Below are 8,200 nucleotides of genomic sequence, written 5' to 3'. Positions count from 1 at the left end.
CAGGTTACCTCCTCAAGACCTGGCTTTGCCCTCAGAGTCAGTCTGCACCCAGCAACGATTCATCTTGCACAAGATGAGAGGAGGGCTAAAAGAAAAGAACAGCCAGGACAAATGTGTTTTCAATGGGGCTTAGCTGCAGGAAGGCCACAGAGACCTCAGTGTGGCGTTGCTGGAGTGTGACATAATAATACAGTAGGTACGTTGGAGGGGAGACGCTTTGGAAACCTCCTTTCACAGGGGTTTCATTTGACTTGATGTGACAGAGCTAATTTCATTACCAGGAGGCATGCTGGTTTGTGCTGCAGTGTAAAGCAGACTGCTGGAGTCTAGCTCTTCCTGCTTTGCTTAAACTGCTCCTGGTGAACACAATGTGCCTGATCGAGCACCACGATGTTTGTGATATGGAGATAATAATTTTATACTCAGAGTTGTTACCACCTTTACTAACAGTCTTTCACTGCATCACTTAATTACATGAAAAGTTAGCTAATGTGTGTGATCCATTAAGGAATAAGGATTTCTTTTAGTGCTTTGATGGCAATAAATCTTAGCAACTGATTTTGAAACAAACCACAACCTTAAATTCCTATAAACTTATTTTCCTTTAAAAGTAATTTTAGATTAGTTTCATTCAAGAACCAGGAGCCTGTATTTCTTCCTATGCAGACCCGTTATGATGTGCCTGTTTAACAAATCTGTGCTGGTTTGGAATTACAAATGACAGCCTATTCTATAGAGGGAAAAGTCTTCTTTGACAACAGAACAACATCATATGAGTAACAGATGGAAATCTGTGTCATACAGCTGAGCAGTTTTTTTCCCATGCTCACCAAGGGCCAGTTATTAATTTTACATTGGTCAGAATTAAGGATTTTGGAGGAATTCATCTGAAAGGGGAAGTATGAAAAATTTGTGCTCAATGAAAATTACCATGATCCGCTGTAGATCTATATTCATAACTTGGAAACCTGGCAGTCTTTCCTATTTTTTCCCTCTATAGATTTCTTGTCAACAAGGGTGTCAGAGGTCAATGTCAGAATGCCCCTCTGGCACCCATTAACTATAACCAGAAAACTTGTTCACTATTGATCTACAATGTCTAAATATCTATTATGTTGGATATAAAAGGTGGTTTCACATCTTTCTAAAACAGATAATTCATAAAGGCCAAAGGGTCAGGTCTGGTGATATATTATTGTTTCACTGTATCAGTGACTACAAGTGCAGGAGGGGAACAGGCCAGGCCAAGTGTCATTGAACTCGTGCTGGAGACAGTGGTTCGCCTCCATGCCTGCTGCCCTCCCGTTCACCACCACAGCCCCTTAATGCCATTTAATGCTGTGCACTTGTGGGTTTTACTCAACACTGTGCTGAAAGAATGGTGCCTGAATAAGTCTCTTTTAAAATCTGTGTTTACCTCCTTGTAGTCAGAGCTCAGATGAGTCTGAAATCTAAATAGAAGTCAAGTCTCTGTACTGAAACTGATGCCATCGGCAAATAAATGGGCTGTGGTCCATCTTGCTGTCTGTAGAGCATTTTATACCATGATGGTCATACAGGCAGGGCTCTGTGTGTGCTGCAGTTTGATTATTGCAAGAATTGTGCACAAAAGGGCAGAGCCCCTGTGGGTTTAAGTTGTCACAGCTCCTTTGACTTCAGTAGAGCGATGACACTTGATGTACACAGAGGATCTGCCCCAGAATGCTTGTCAGGCTCTGGCCATAGTTCCAAAATCATGTGTTTTCTGAGCAGACGCTTGTGTAATATCATATGAGTGATTTTGTTTGCTCATATCAACCCATCAAATTTATGGAGGCTCTTTTAATCTCCTCATTATTTAACTATTGAGATACCTCTATTCTGCTTGAGGCTCAAATGCAGAGCAGAAGCAACTGTGAATTTCTTTGTTCTGCTGTTCCTATAGCAGAGCGCGGAAACACTGTGAGAATGGAGGACTCAATCCAGGGTTTAGTTCCCCCCCAAGTCCTGTGAATTCAACCTGTGAGACTACATGGCATTTCCCAGGAGACACCTCTTACTTTTGCAGGATGAGATCCATAGGAAGCAAACCCTCTTTGGAAGGAAGCTGATACTGTACTCTTTAATGGAGTTTATGGACTTCTAGCAACCCCCCCAAATGGTTCATATTCTTCCAGGCTCCATTTTTGAAGAAAGTAAATTGAGATGAATCATGATAAGATGAGACAGTTAAAATGTCAGGCTCCATAAGTTTCAATACATCCTTATAGCTCTGAACACTAAACTGCAACTGAACATTGGAATAAGGGAAACAAAAGAGAATCAGATAACTAGTTCTTATAGAGGGGAAAAAAGTCATTTCTGTCTGCGCTGCTACACCATGGAAATCCACATAGTACAGTTTTAGAGCTGTACCTTAAAAAAAACAATTGCAGTTTCTTTTTATCACTGGTCTTGGTTACACATCACTGCCTACTCTATGACACACTGGAATTGCAGAGTTTCTGAGGCAAACAATACACCAGCAGCTTTATTTCTGTTTACAAATGTTACCTGGGGGAAATGTGCCTGTACCTGTTGGATAAATTACAAATCATCAGCACTAAATATGACCCACAACAGTAACATAGAGGGGAAAAGGGACGGCTGCCTGTACGTACTTGGTATTAAAGAAGAGGAAGCTGCCTCCTCAGTATACTGCTGGTTTAATCAGTTAATGGAATGATTCTGCTGTAATGTTTAAACTAGATCTGTCCATGTGGTCTTGCCTCAAGCATTTTCTTGACAACAGCCACTTCTCCATTTATGCTTACCATAAGATGTACAATTAGTTGAATTAACTCTTATGATGCTTCTAAGTGACTCACTGTAGGGTTGAACCCAAGTCACGCTACCAGAAATCCAAAGCACAGCCAGATTCGTGTCCGAGGGGTTTGGTAAAGATGCGGTACACAGAGAAGTGTTGTGGGTAGTGGCATCTGAGCTACCTCTTAGTCCAAGCCTCAGAGCAATGTACAGTTGAACTGACAATAGGAAAACTTTGATAAGAACCAAGAAAAGGCTCAAAGTCTTATTTTGGTAGAGAGCCACCACCTAAACTGCTCTGCTACCACCTTTCTCTTCCAAAGGTTGGGTAGGACAGTTTTGCCTGCCATAGCTGGTGAAGTTACACTTGGTTACATGAACTGTGGACTGCGCATCTAACCCAATCGACCTTGTGCACCTGGTCAACCTGTGGTTGACCTTGACCTGGTCACAAGAAAATTAAAGCCTGTTGCAGGGCTCAGGCCTGAGCCTGTTGTAACTAGATCCCAGACCTGAGCTGGGCATGCCAAGGCTTTAGGTTTAGCTGCAGGGATAAAGCTGAACACCAAATAGGGTCAGGAGAAACAACTGTTTTGTAACTGGATCCTCTCACGCTGCTCTGGCTGCAACACAGATGGGCCAGAATGAAGGCTATCACTCCTAGTTTATAGCCATTAGCAACCGTGATCTGCCTAATATGAAACAGAAATAATAGTATTATTAATAATAATATCAAACTGACACATTATTAGCCTCTACAGATGGCTCTATTCCTCCTAATAATTTTTATTTGTATTTAATGTTTGGAGATGCTGTAAAAAGGGACTAGTGCTTCCAAATGTGACCTCTGTGAGGTTTAAAAGCTACTGAATCAGATGAGATATTAAAGCATTCAATATAATGTATGACTTAAAGCTATGTTTTTAAAACTTTAATAGGAAATGTCTGATGCTTTAGATTACTATTTCTTGAAGTATAGTAGGCTGAAGAATTTGCTTCAGAGGGTCTCTTTATATCCAAGAAGAGCTACAGTGAGAATACACAGTATGTTCTTCCTTCACTGTGCCTCTAAATAGATGTAAAGGAATTAGAGTGTATTAATAATACATCATGTTTCTACTTTGTTTTATACTATTGTACATATGTTCTTACAGCACAGTCAACACCACCGTATTTAAATATCTCCAAGCAGTTCATTAAAGAAGGTGATTAACATCTGTCATGTGTTGTTTTCCTCCTCCTGTCCCTGAGGAGAGGAGGATGTTTAGTGGCAGACCTGATTTTGGTAGGGATTTATCGTTTGTATGGGAAGCTTTTTTGTTTTGCTGAGGTTTTACTTCATCACACAAAACGACCTATTGGGATAAATGTTTGCAAAGGCAACTCCAAAAAAGCCTGCCTTGCAGCTGAAGTGAAAGGTGAAGAGATTTAACTTGAGTGGATGTGTTTAGATACTTGGGCTTGTGTGTGGTGAGAATCCTGCCACATCCTCACCTGCCCATCAGGAGGCCTCCCATGGGATGTGGGTGAAGCTCTTGATTTTGGCTTGTGTCTGAGTACTTTGGGCCTTCTTGGGCAGCCCAGAAACATCTGAAGGTAAGGACCAAACAGAATCTGCTAGAGGCTGGGTCTCAGGAAAGCTGTGTGTCCTCCAAGTTCTTTTAAGCTGCCTTTGCAGACTGGCCTTGTAGGGGTTTTGCTGTGCAACCAAGGAAGCTGTGGTGTAGTTTGAAGTTCCAACCTGCCCCTGCTCACAAGCCCCAATTTAGTGTAGGTTTGGTGGCAAGCTTAAGCTTGCTTCCCCTGCCTGCTCCTGTGTGAGCTGGGTCAGCCATGGTGGGCATTGTGACGCCCACTGTACTGAAAGAGAGTGGATGTTCCACTTGAATCTTGTTGGTTATTGAGCCCTTGGGTCAGAAAGGACCTTAAGATCGTCTAGTTCCAGCCGCCTGCCATGGGCAGGGACATGTCATGCTACACCATGTCAGCCAAGGCTCTGTCCAGCCTGGCCTTGTGGAGTGTCAGGTTATTGTCATCAGCTAGGTGAGGCTGTGAGGCCTTTGGTAGCTTTTCTGTGAGCTTTCAGATACATGAAGATCTGATACAGGCTGATGTTTTCATGGGTATTTTCATTCTCAGCCACATTATTGTGTGGGAAAGACCAGCAATCAGATTAGTTACAGCATTTTCCCTCATAGGACCTCCAAGTTTGGAATGACTGTGGTCTCCATTATAGTCAGTTTGCAGCATCAGCCTTATCTTCACAATATTTGCTTTCAATTTCACTTACTCATGGTAGCTATCCAGGAAAAGCACAGGGATTTGCCTGAGTTTCTACACTGTCTCTACAAGCTTTCATATGAACTACTAGACCACTAGTAGCTCTTAGTAATAAATTAACCTCTGTCATAATATTTACTAATGCACCTGGATCACATTAGTTGTATTTTGTTTGTTTTTCCAAGGAGAATTTGTTGCCTTCTCATTGACAGGGTGTTTTTGTACTAGCTGGTTTCCATAGACAAGTTGGTCGTTATTGTCTGCGTTGAATTTGCAGTACCAGCTTCCATCAAGGAAAGGAATTTAGTAGCTAGTTCTGTTTCACACTGAAGGGAGATGGCAAGGTCTGATCCCTTCCTTGATTTTCCCAGAGAACAAATCTTCAGACTGGGAAGAAGGTTTTCTGTACCTCCAAAAGATCTGTATATGGGAGAACACAGAGGAGAATGGGATAATAAAGGACAGGGAGAAGGTCTGTGTGTGCATACGCAATCCATGAACACACACGCACAGCCTTACAAAGATCCCAGTGGGGAACCCACACTAAAGGTTAATGCAGCCCCAGGCTGTAATTAGCCTTTTGCACAGAGTCTCCTTGTTGTGGAATCTCTATTTATGAGGGTTTTCAGGGGCAATGAACCACCAGTCCCCTCCCACAGTGCCCCCAGTAAAGCCCACTGGCAGGAAGCTGGTGAAGATGCTGGGGTTTGGGAGGAATGCTGAGGAGCAGGGCTTCTTGTCCTATGGCTGTGTGGCTCCAGCCGGTCCCTTTGAGACACCAGGGATTCTCAAAGACAGAAAGAACAGAAATGCATTGCCCTGCTCTATGCCTTCTTTCCCTAGAGTAAGGGCTGACCTGACACTCTGATTCAAAAATTCGTTGTCAGATCAGCTGGTGACAGCAAATTTGCCTGTTAATTACATGTATCTGTCACCAGAGAGAGAATTGTCCCTGTCCTGCTTTAACTAACGTAAGAAAGGTTCCTCTTCATTGAAGTGCAAGAAATTAAAGGGATTGGAGAGGGTGGTAAATATTAACACTCTTACAAACTCCAAGTTCATCTTACAGAAATGTGCTGTCTTGCTCTTTGGCTGTAGCTGGTAGTTGCAAGGCGCAGTGAGGATGTATTGCAGTGATCAACCCTTTGGTGCCTGGTGGAGTCAACTGCTTGGGGCCATCCCTTCAGTAACTAGCACAGAAAATTGCATCCAGGTACTTTGTTATGATCTGGGTTTGCGAGTCTTGCATGTGTTGAAGTCAATAACACTATTGAATTTTACCAAATGAATGCTATGTATTTTTAACATTCAAACAAAATATCTCCTCTACTGAGTATGACTCGTTCAGGAGCCAGCATAACATCGATGCACTGCTAACAAATTCCTGTGACAGCATGAAGAGGCTGGTATTTAGGGTAAAACATCATGTAATATAACAATGCAAAGACTAGAAGGGAATCAGACTTAATTTGCTTTGGTAATCTCATGCAGATGTTTTAAGCTCCAACTGTCTTCTTGGTGCACAGAGGGAGGTGGGGGAATAAACGGCACCACGGTGGAGTTGGGGGTTCTGTTCTATTAACGCTAAGTGGAATGACATGGGGCTGATAAACTGTGATAACGTTTTCCAAAGGCAAATCCCACAATATATCGAAACCTCCTGGGACCAGGGGTAGGTGTTGTCAGCTCCACTGCAGGCACAAATGCGAACTCCCACCACTGGGATATGTAACAATTTGTAATGCAACAATTAACAGAAATATTGACATAAGTATGTACTCAGCAGGGAGCTGGTATCTCATAGACTCACTAGAGCGACTGTAATACAACATATACAGTACTGCATCAATTCTTAATGCAGGCTGGTCTCCTATATAAATTACAATGAAAGCCTGCACGGATGTGGATGTGTAGCAGGTTACTTCTATGACGTGGCATGAAAAATAAAACTTCCCTTTCAGATCTGGTGCTTTGAGTTCGTTGTGGGGAAAAGTATGTTATAAAAATGCATATTTTTAAAACCTGAAATACCCGTCAAATTGCATTATCGTCATTGCCAATTTCACAACTGGCAAACCGTGTTAAACATAAATCTGCAAAATTATAATTAGGAAAACATTTTGCAAAGCATTCTCCTGGGGATTTTGAGGTTAGTGCCATTGTAAATGCTGTGGGGTTTATAGCGTGTGTGATTTCCACTCCCCCCCAGAAAGCACACGCGCACATACGTACACACACGCAGCTCCCCACCGCTTTCCTCTCGTCCTCCATCTCAACTAAAGTAAATAAGATATCCGCTCAGATAATGGAAACTCCACTAACCCTCTGTTAGTGCCTTTTCATGCCAATTAAACACATTTTATACAGTCATAGTAGATGCTCCAGTGCCTGCGTACCAGACTCCAATAGAGCTCAACCAAACAACAGCCCAGCAAATGGGATGTGGAATACTTCCTGCAAGTTTCCCTTCTGCCTTTGTTTTTAACCACCTGCAAATTATACCAATGGAAAACATTGAGTCTGAAATATAAGTGTTTAGAAATACAGAAGTGGAATCTTTGTCACTGATTACTTTGAAATCAAATTCTCACTTTGCTTAATTTGAATTAATACTTCCTGCCTTAATGAAAACCCGGCTAACAGCATAAAGAAATGTTGACAGGTACAGTTAGTGCATAAACATACATTTATTTACCTACGGTAAGGCATTTCAGTTCGATTCTGTGCTCAGGCCTTGCTATAATCCTGTACAAAAAGTACATTTGCATTTTAGTTTTTAACTGGAATTTTCTTTATGATTTTATTTTGGTTAATTTTGAAAGGGTTCCATAGGGGAATTCTCTCCCCTCATAATCTGCACCCCAGCAAATTACATGTGGCTGTTAAATCATGGGGTTTTAATCAAATATTTTGTTCTTATCAGGTGACAAATGTGAATTTACAATACAACCAAAATGCAACAGGATCAAACGAGGAGCCTTGAAAATACCACACTGGGTTATCGATTAACCCCTGTGTCTGCAGTGAGCAAGCACAAAAAGGGCACAGTCTCTTTGAGTTCAGTCCTGCCTCTTAGGACAGGCAGGGCTGTGTCCGGGACCCGGCTTGGAGCGATAGCGACTCTATGTCTGGAGGC

At 42.2% G+C, this 8,200-nt stretch overlaps 1 long non-coding RNA gene across 1 annotated transcript in view; it reads left to right on the top strand.

Annotated features, from left to right (window-relative positions):
- The first annotated feature begins 262 nt into the window (after positions 1 to 262).
- LOC134163018 (uncharacterized) overlaps positions 263 to 8,200 on the top strand; it is a 61,287-nt gene continuing 53,349 nt past the window's right edge. The window contains exon 1 of the long non-coding RNA XR_009964530.1: positions 263 to 359. This is a non-coding gene — a long non-coding RNA (uncharacterized LOC134163018). The remainder of the gene's footprint in view (positions 360 to 8,200) is intronic.

This window comes from Pezoporus occidentalis, unplaced genomic scaffold (assembly GCF_034315485.1).
Source record: "Pezoporus occidentalis ecotype Australia unplaced genomic scaffold, CSIRO_AGI_Poc_V1 ctg198, whole genome shotgun sequence".
NCBI lineage: Eukaryota > Metazoa > Chordata > Aves > Psittaciformes > Psittacidae > Pezoporus > Pezoporus occidentalis.
The sequence above is the reverse complement of the archived record's forward strand: the minus strand, read 5'-3'. Positions and strand labels throughout refer to the sequence as shown.